We start from the raw sequence: 8,669 nt of genomic DNA, 5'->3' as shown, positions 1-8,669 counted from the left end.
ACCAACAAAATTCACATCCATAGATTCATTATTATCCTCAATCAAAGTAGACAAAGGCATATCATTAGGATTAGCAGAAATACTCTTATTAGCAAACAATTTCATAAGTTCATCCATCTTTCCACTTAAAACATTAGTGTCTTCTATTGCATGAACCTTTTTACTAGTAGATCTTTCGGTGTGCCATTGAGAATAATTAACCATAATATTATCTAGGAGTTTAGTAGCTTCTCCCAAAGTGATTTACATAAAAGTGCATCCCATGGCCGAATCTAAAAGATTTTTAGAAGCAAAATTCAATCCAGCATAAAAATTTTGTATGATCATCCATAAATTCAATCCATGAGTAGGGCAATCACGTGTCATTAATTTTGTCCTCTCCCAAGCTTGTGCAACATGCTCATGATCAATTTGCTTAAAATTCATTATATCGTTTCTAAGAGAGATGATCTTAGCGGGAGGAAAATACTTAGAGATAAAAGCATGTTTGCACTTATTCCATGAATCAATACTATTTTTAGGCAAAGACGAAAACCAAGTTTTAGCACGTTCTCTAAGCAAAAACAGAAATAACTTCAATTTAACAATATCATTATCCACATCTTTCTTCTTTTGCATATCACACAAGTCAACAAAGGTGTTTAGATGGGTAGCGGCATCTTCACTAGGAAGGCCAAAAAATTGATCTTTCATGAAAAGATTCAGCAAAGCAGCAATAATTTCACAAGATTCAACATCGGTAATAGGAGCAATCGGAGTGCTAAGAAAATCATTGTTGTTGGTAATGGAAAAGTCACACAATTTAGTATTGTCTTGAGCCATCGTGACAAACAATCAAGCACACAAGAAGCAAGCAAAAGGAGACGAACGGAAAAAGAGGGCGAATAAAACGGCAAAGGTGAAGTGGGGGAGAGGAAAACGAGAGGCAAATGGCAAATAATGTAATGCGAGGGATAAGAGTTTGTGATGGGTACTTGGTATGTCTTGTCCTGTGCGTAGATCTCCCCGGCAACGACGCCAGAAATCGCACGTTGGCGGGAGATCAAATCTTGACTTGACTTGGTGTAAGCCTCCCCAACAATGGCGCCAGGAATCCTTCTTGCTGCCTCTTGAGCATGTGTTGGTTTTCCCTTGGAGAGGAAAGGGTGATGCAGCAAAGTAGCATAAGTATTTCCCTCGGTTTTTGAGAACCAAGGTATCAATCTAGTAGGAGGTTACACGCAAGTCGCCTTGTACCTGCACAAACAAATAAGAACCTTGCAACCAACGCGATAAAGGGGTTGTCAATCCCTTCACGACCACTTGCAAAAGTGAGATCTGATAGAGATAATAAGATAAATATTTTTGGTATTTTTATGATATAGAATGGAAAGTAAGGGTTGCAACATAAACAGCGATAGAAATAGCAAATTGATAGGTAAATAATATGATGGAAGATAGACCCGGGGGCCATAGGTTTCACTAGTGGCTTCTCTCAAGATAGAATAATCTACGGTGGGTGAACAAATTACTGTCGAGCAATTGATAGAAAAGCGCATAGTTATGAGAATATCTAGGCATGATCATGTATATAGGCATCACGTCCGCGACAAGTAGACCAAAATGATTCTGCATCTACTACTATTACTCCACACATCGACCGCTATCCAGCATGCATCTAGAGTATTAACTTCATAAGAACAGAGTAGCGCATTAGGCAAGATGACATGATGTAGAGGGATAAACTCAAGCAATATGATATAAACCCCATCTTTTTATCCTCGATGGCAACAATACAATATGTGCCTTGCTGCCCCTGCTGTCACTGGGAAAGGACACCGCAAGATTGAACCCAAAGCCAAGCACTTCTCCCATCGCAAGAAAGATCAATCTAGTAGGCCAAACTAAACAGATAATTTGGAGAGACTTGCAAAGATAATTAAATCATGCATATAAGAATTCAGAGAAGAACCAAATATTTTTTAGAGATAATCTTGATCATAAACCCACAATTCATCGGATCTCGACAAACACACTGCAAAAAGAATTACCTCAAATAGATCTCCAAGAAGATTGAGAAGAACTTTGTATTGATATCCAAAGAGAGAGAAGAAGCCATCTAGCAAATAACTATGGATCTGAAGGTCTGTGGTAAACTACTCACACATCATCGGAGAGGCTATGGTGTTGATGTAGAAGCCCTCCGTGATCGATTCCCCCTCCGGTGGAGCGCCGGAAAAGGCCCCAAGATGGGATCTCATCTCACGGGTACAGAAGGATGCAGCAGTGGAAATAGGGTTTCGTGGTGCTCTTGGATGTTTTTGGGGTATATGAGTATATATAGGCGAAAGAAGTAGGTCGATGGAGCCACGAGGGGCCCACGAGGGTGGGGGTGCGCCTAGCCCCCTTGGGCGCGCCTCCCTGCCTCATGGCCACCTCGTTGCTTCCTTGACGTCCACTCCAAGTCTCCTGAATTGTGTTTGTTCCAAAAGTAACTCTCCCGAAGGTTTCATTACGTTTGGATTCTGTTTGATATTCCTTTCTGCGAAATGGTTTTATGTTTTAGTTAGTGTTTGTGCCAAGTAGAACCTTTGGGAAGACTTAGTGAAGTCTTTGCGATCTTGCTGTAAAAAACAGAAACTTTTGCGCTCATAAGAACAGCTGCCATTTTTTTACTGAAGAGTGCTTTTAGGTTGATTCTTTTTGCAGATGATTAATAGACAAATTCCTCACATCCACCAATTTATTTCAAAATTTTTGGAGTTCCAGAAGTATGCGTTTGATACAGATTGCTACAAATTGTTCTGTTTTTGACAGATTCTGTTTTTCGTGTGTTGTTTGCTTATTTTGATGAATCTATGAGTAGTATCGGGGGGTATGAACCATAGAGAAGTTGGAATACAGAAGGTGTAACACCAATATAAATAAATAATGAGTTCATTTCAGTAACTTAAAGTTGTGATTTATTTTTTTATACTAATGGAGCTCATGAGATTTTCTGTTTAAGTTTTGTGTTGTGAAGTTTTCAAGTTTTTGGGTAAAGATTTGATGGATTTTGGAATAAGGAGTGGCAAGAGCCTAAGCTTGGGGATGCCCAAGGCACCCCAAGGTAAAATTCAAGGACAACCAAAAGCCTAAGCTTGGGGATGCCCAAGGCACCCCAAGGTAAAATTCAAGGACAACAAAAAGCCTAAGCTTGGGGACGCCCCGAAAGGCATCCCCTCTTTCATCTTCATCTATCGGTAACTTTACTTGAGGCTATATTTTTATTCACCGCATGATATGTGTTTTGCTTGGAGCGTCTTGTATGATTTGAGTCCTTGCTTTTTAGTTTACCACAATCATCCTTGCTGTACACACCTTTTGGAGAGACACGCATGAATCGGAATTTATTATAATACTCTATGTGCTTCACTTATATCTTTGAGCTAGATAATTTTGCTCTAGTGCTTCACTTATATCTTTTTAGAGCATGGTGGTGGTTTTATTTTATAGAAATTATTGATCTCTCATGTTTCACTTATGTAATTTTGAGAGTCTTTTAGAACAGCATGGTAATTGCTTTGCTTACAAAATTAGTCCTAATATGATGGGCATCCAAGATGGGTATAATAAAAACTATCATATAAAGTGCATTGAATACTATGAGAAGTTTGATTCTTTATGATTGTTTTGAGATATGAAGATGGTGATATTAGAGTCATGCTAGTAGAGTAGTTGTGAATTTTAGAGATACTTGTATTGAAGTTTGTGATTCCCGTAGCATGCACGTATGGTGAACCGTTATGTGATGAAGTCGGAGCATGAGTTATTTTTTGATTGTCTTCCTTATGAGTGGCGGTCGGGGACGAGCGATGGTCTTTTCCTACCAATCTATCCCCCTAGGAGCATGCGTGTAATACTTCGTTTTAATAACTAATAGATTTTTGCAATAAGTATGTGAGTTCTTTATGACTAATATTGAGTCCATGGGTTATACGCACTCTCACGCTTCCACCATTGCTAGCCTCTCTAATACCGCGCACCTTTCGCCGATATCATACACCCACCATATACCTTCCTCAAAACATCCATCATACCTACCTATTATGACATTTCCATAACCATTCCGAGATATATTGCCATGCAACTTTCCACCGTTCCGTTTATTATGACACGCTCCATCATTGTCATATTGCTTTGCATGATCATGTAGTTGACATCGTATTTATGGCAAAGCCACCTTCATAATTCTTTCATACATGTCACTCTTGATTCATTGCACATCCCATTACACCACCGGAGGCATTCACATAGTCATATTTTGTTCAAGTATTGAGTTATAAGTAAATAAAAGTGTGATGATCATCATTATTAGAGCATTGTTCCAGTGAGGAAAGGATGATGGAGACTATGATTCCCCCACAAGTCGGGATGAGACTCCAGACGAAAAATAAAAAAATAAAAAATAAAAGAGGCCATAAAAAAAGAGAGAAAGTCCCAAATAAAAAAATGATGAGAAAAAAAGAGAGAAGGGACAATGCTACTATCCTTTTACCACACTTGTGCTTCAAAGTAGCACCATGATCTTTATGATAGAGAGTCTCCTATGTTGTCACTTTCATATACTAGTGGGGATTTTTCATTAAAGAACTTGGCTTGTATATTCCAATGATGGGCTTCCTCAAATTGCCTAGGTCTTCGTGAGCAAGCAAGTTGGATGCACACCCACTTAGTTTCATTTGTTGAGCTTTCATACACTTATAGCTCTAGTGCATCCATTGCATGGAAATCCCTACTCATTCGCATTGATATCTATTGATGGGCATCTCCATAGCCCGTTGATACACCTAGTTGATGTGAGACTATCTTCTCCTTTTTGTCTTCTCCACAACCACCATTCTACTCCACCTATAGTGCTATATCCATGGCTCACACTCATGTATTGCGTGAAAATTGAAAAGATTTGAGAACATCAAAAGTATGAAACAATTGCTTGGCTTGTCATCGGGGTTGTGCATGATTTAAATATTTTGCAGTGTGTTTGCCTAGATCCGATGAATTGTGGATTTATGAACTTGATTATCTATGAATATTATTTGGTTCTTTTCTGAATTCTTATATGCATGATTTGATATCTTTGCAAGTCTCTTCGAATTATCGGTTTAGTTTGGCCTACTAGATTGATCTTTCTTGCAATGGGAGAAGTGCTTAGCTTTGGGTTCAATCTTGCGGTGTCCTTTCCCAGTGATAGCAGGGGCAGCAAGGCACGTATTGTATTGTTGCCATCGAGGATAAAAAGATGGGGTTTATATCATATTGCTTGAGTTTATCCCTCTACATCATGTCATCTTGCTTAATGCGTTACTCCATTCTTATGAACTTAATATTCTAGATGCATGCTGGATAACGGTCGATGTGTGGAGTAATCGTAGTAGATGCATAATCGTTTCGGTCTACTTGACACGGACGTGATGCCTATATTCATGATCATAGCCTTAGATATCTTTATAACTATGCTCTTTTCTATCAATTGCTCGGCAGTAATTTGTTCACCCACCGTAATACATCCTATCTTGAGAGAAGCCACTAATGAAACCTATGGCCCCCGGGTCTCTTTCTTATTATATTGCATCTCTTTTATTTACATCGCATCTCGTTTAGTATTTTGCAATCTTTACTTTTCAATCTATACAACAAAAATACCAAAAATATTTATCTTATTATCTTTATCAGATCTCACTTTTGCGAGTGGTCATGAAGGGATTGACAACCCCTTTATCGCGTTGGTTGCAAGGTTCTTGATTATTTGTGCAGGTACTAGGTGACTTGTGTGTTATCTCCTACTAGATTGATACCTTGGTTCTCGAAAATTGAGGGAAATACTTACGCTACTTTGCTGTATCACCCTTTCCTCTTCAAGGGAAACCAACGCATGCTCAAGAGATAGCACGAAGCCCTGTGTCAGTAATTTCATCATCACCGTTATCACGCCGTCGTGCTGACAAAACTCTTCCTCAGACTCAGCCGGATCAAGAGTACGAGGGACGTCACCGAGCTGAACGTGTGCAGATCGTGGAGGTGCCGTGCGTTCGGTACTTGGATCGGTTGGATCGCGAAGACGTTCGACTACATCAACCGCGTTACTAAACGCTTCCGCTTTCGGCTATGAGGGTACATGGACACACTCTCCCCGCTCGTTGCTATGCATCACCTAGATGAATCTTGCGTGTGGGTAGGAATTTTTTTGAAATTATTGCGTTCCCCAACAGTTACTCCACACTCCCGTCAAATTCCAGCTAACACCTCATGGTCATATTCATGATATGTTGTAGTGCTGCAAGGACAGGCAATCAAGGACACGTGAGGCATTGAGGCCCACGTCAAGGAGGCATATGCTGATGACGTCAATGAATTGGACCCAATCCTTTCGTGAATTCCCACAACTTCGATTTTGGATTGCATGGATTTATTGGTTGTGACTTTGATCGCTTGTGTTCATTTGCTCATGTTTTTCTTATCTATGTCATTAAGTTTTGATTATGCTATAACAATTTATTTACTTTGCACTTTTACCTAGAGTTGATGTGTATCAACATATTTCTATATTGCTTTTCAATTCCTCGATATCCTCGGTTTACGCATGAAGGGTACAGTAAAGTATACCATATTGATTTTTTCATACTACACTTTTTGTATGCATCTTTGGCTAGATTTTTGTGTTCCCTAAATGACTAATGAACTCCACACCATGTTGGAGATTGGAAGGTTATTGTCCCATCTATGATTCAGTTCTGCATATATATTGAAAAGAAAAAAGATGAACAGTTCGGTTATAAAGATATGTTTTCCTCTTATGATCTTTAATGTCCTGCTACTATTTTTCAACTTTAGCTAGCCAACAAATTTTAAAACGAAACCTCATTGTTTTTCATATATGATGTTTAAATATCATAGCCTCGAATAAGCAGTTATTTCATATGAGATGTCTAGATGCATTTCCAGGATGATCTGAAGATATTGTGCAATTTTTGAAATATTGTACTCCATTAGTATATTGCAACATGTCTTTTTCACAATTAGTTATTGTTTGAACTTCCAAATTTTTCTCTAATTGTTTAGTAAACTTTTCCGAATCCCATACCTGTTAATGATTAGATTCCATGAAAAAGAGACAGAGAGTGTGAGGGCATGGCAATTTTCATGAATAATCGATGCAAATATTCCTTGGTGATAATTTCTTGATAATACAACTACCATCTCCATTCATTAATTTGATAATAACCTTAGAATCTTGATTGTTCTTTTCATCGATGGAAAACTAGATACTTGGCTTACAATATGTTGTAGAACAACTAAATACTTCTTCTCAGACTGTGTACTTTATCGAGATAAAATGCTTATGTGGAAGCCTTTAATACGGGTTCAAATCAATGAAGTTATAGAGAAATATTTGCTCTCATGCATTCCATTCCCTAACTGCACTCACCTCCAGGAGGATGGCAAGAGTTCAAAAGTTGCAGGCTGGCATGTCACGTCGGTAATTTGAGGGAGCATAGAAACCAATTTGTATGTGATGAAAAACATGTATAAGCTGTGAATGTTCATAGTGCAATGTATTGTAACAAACCACATAATGTTGCATTTACCTAACATTTGAGTGCACATTAATCGAGCATATGAGTTACTAGTACTTTACCTAGCTGATATGTGGTATTTCAATAAAATTTCTAATTTTGGTTTTCTTCATTTTCCCTTGGCGTGCTCATCTCTATGTAATATCTAATTTTGCTTTTTAGATAGCTTAAAATTTGGTTGCACGATATCTAACTTTGACTAAATGTGTTGCAACACGCACGGGGTAATCATCTAGTATTCATATGCAATCAGTGGCATGTGATTGTGTTCTGTAGGAATTTCATAATTTCAACTCTCTAAATTACCTTTTATTCAAAGTATTCGTAAGGTTGGAATCCTTGGAAATTTCAATAGAAGTTCTACAGTCTGTAAAGATACTTATTAGTATTGGACACAAGGATTAAGGTGTAATCTTTTTAGATACTACTAAATTGTGTTTGAACAGTTCATATGTGCCTAGTGATGCTTTCCCCCCTGGGAGCTAGATATGCCTTTCATACCCTTAGTATGATGGCTGAAATTAGGCATGGTAAGCGCTAAAAAAAGGGGTTGGCCCCATCACTGCTTTTAAATTCAAATTCAATGGAGAAAGGCAACATTATCCACATATATGTGTTGTAATATAACCCACATATAATTTGTCTTAATCATTGTTTAGAAATTTGAAACCCTGAAGGTGGTAATGATTTGCATTGGTATTCAAAGTCTTCTGTAGAGCATCTACAAATGGATACCTCAAATACTCCCTATATGTCTGGGCAGATTGCCCGGTCAGTGATCGGTAACAAAAATGTCACCCGACCGGAACCCTCAAACCATCCCTATACGCCTGGGCTATCCGTCACCCTCCATATCTAGTCCATATGTGGGGCAGATATGAGAACGCCTGAACACGTCCGCATGTTGGATCCGTCAGGTGGGACCCATCCCAAATCCTCTCCAAATTGACAAAGTCCACCAAATCGACTGCACACCTCCCACGTGCTTCTCCATTTTTCTGTGTTCGAGCCGACACCCACCTCCACCCTTTCTTCCCATCCGCGCTGCCGCACTCCTCCGTCCTAGATGCGACC

Source organism: Triticum dicoccoides, chromosome 2B, assembly GCF_002162155.2.
Source record: "Triticum dicoccoides isolate Atlit2015 ecotype Zavitan chromosome 2B, WEW_v2.0, whole genome shotgun sequence".
Classification (NCBI taxonomy): Eukaryota; Viridiplantae; Streptophyta; class Magnoliopsida; order Poales; family Poaceae; genus Triticum; species Triticum dicoccoides.
Note: the sequence above shows the minus strand (reverse complement) of the source record.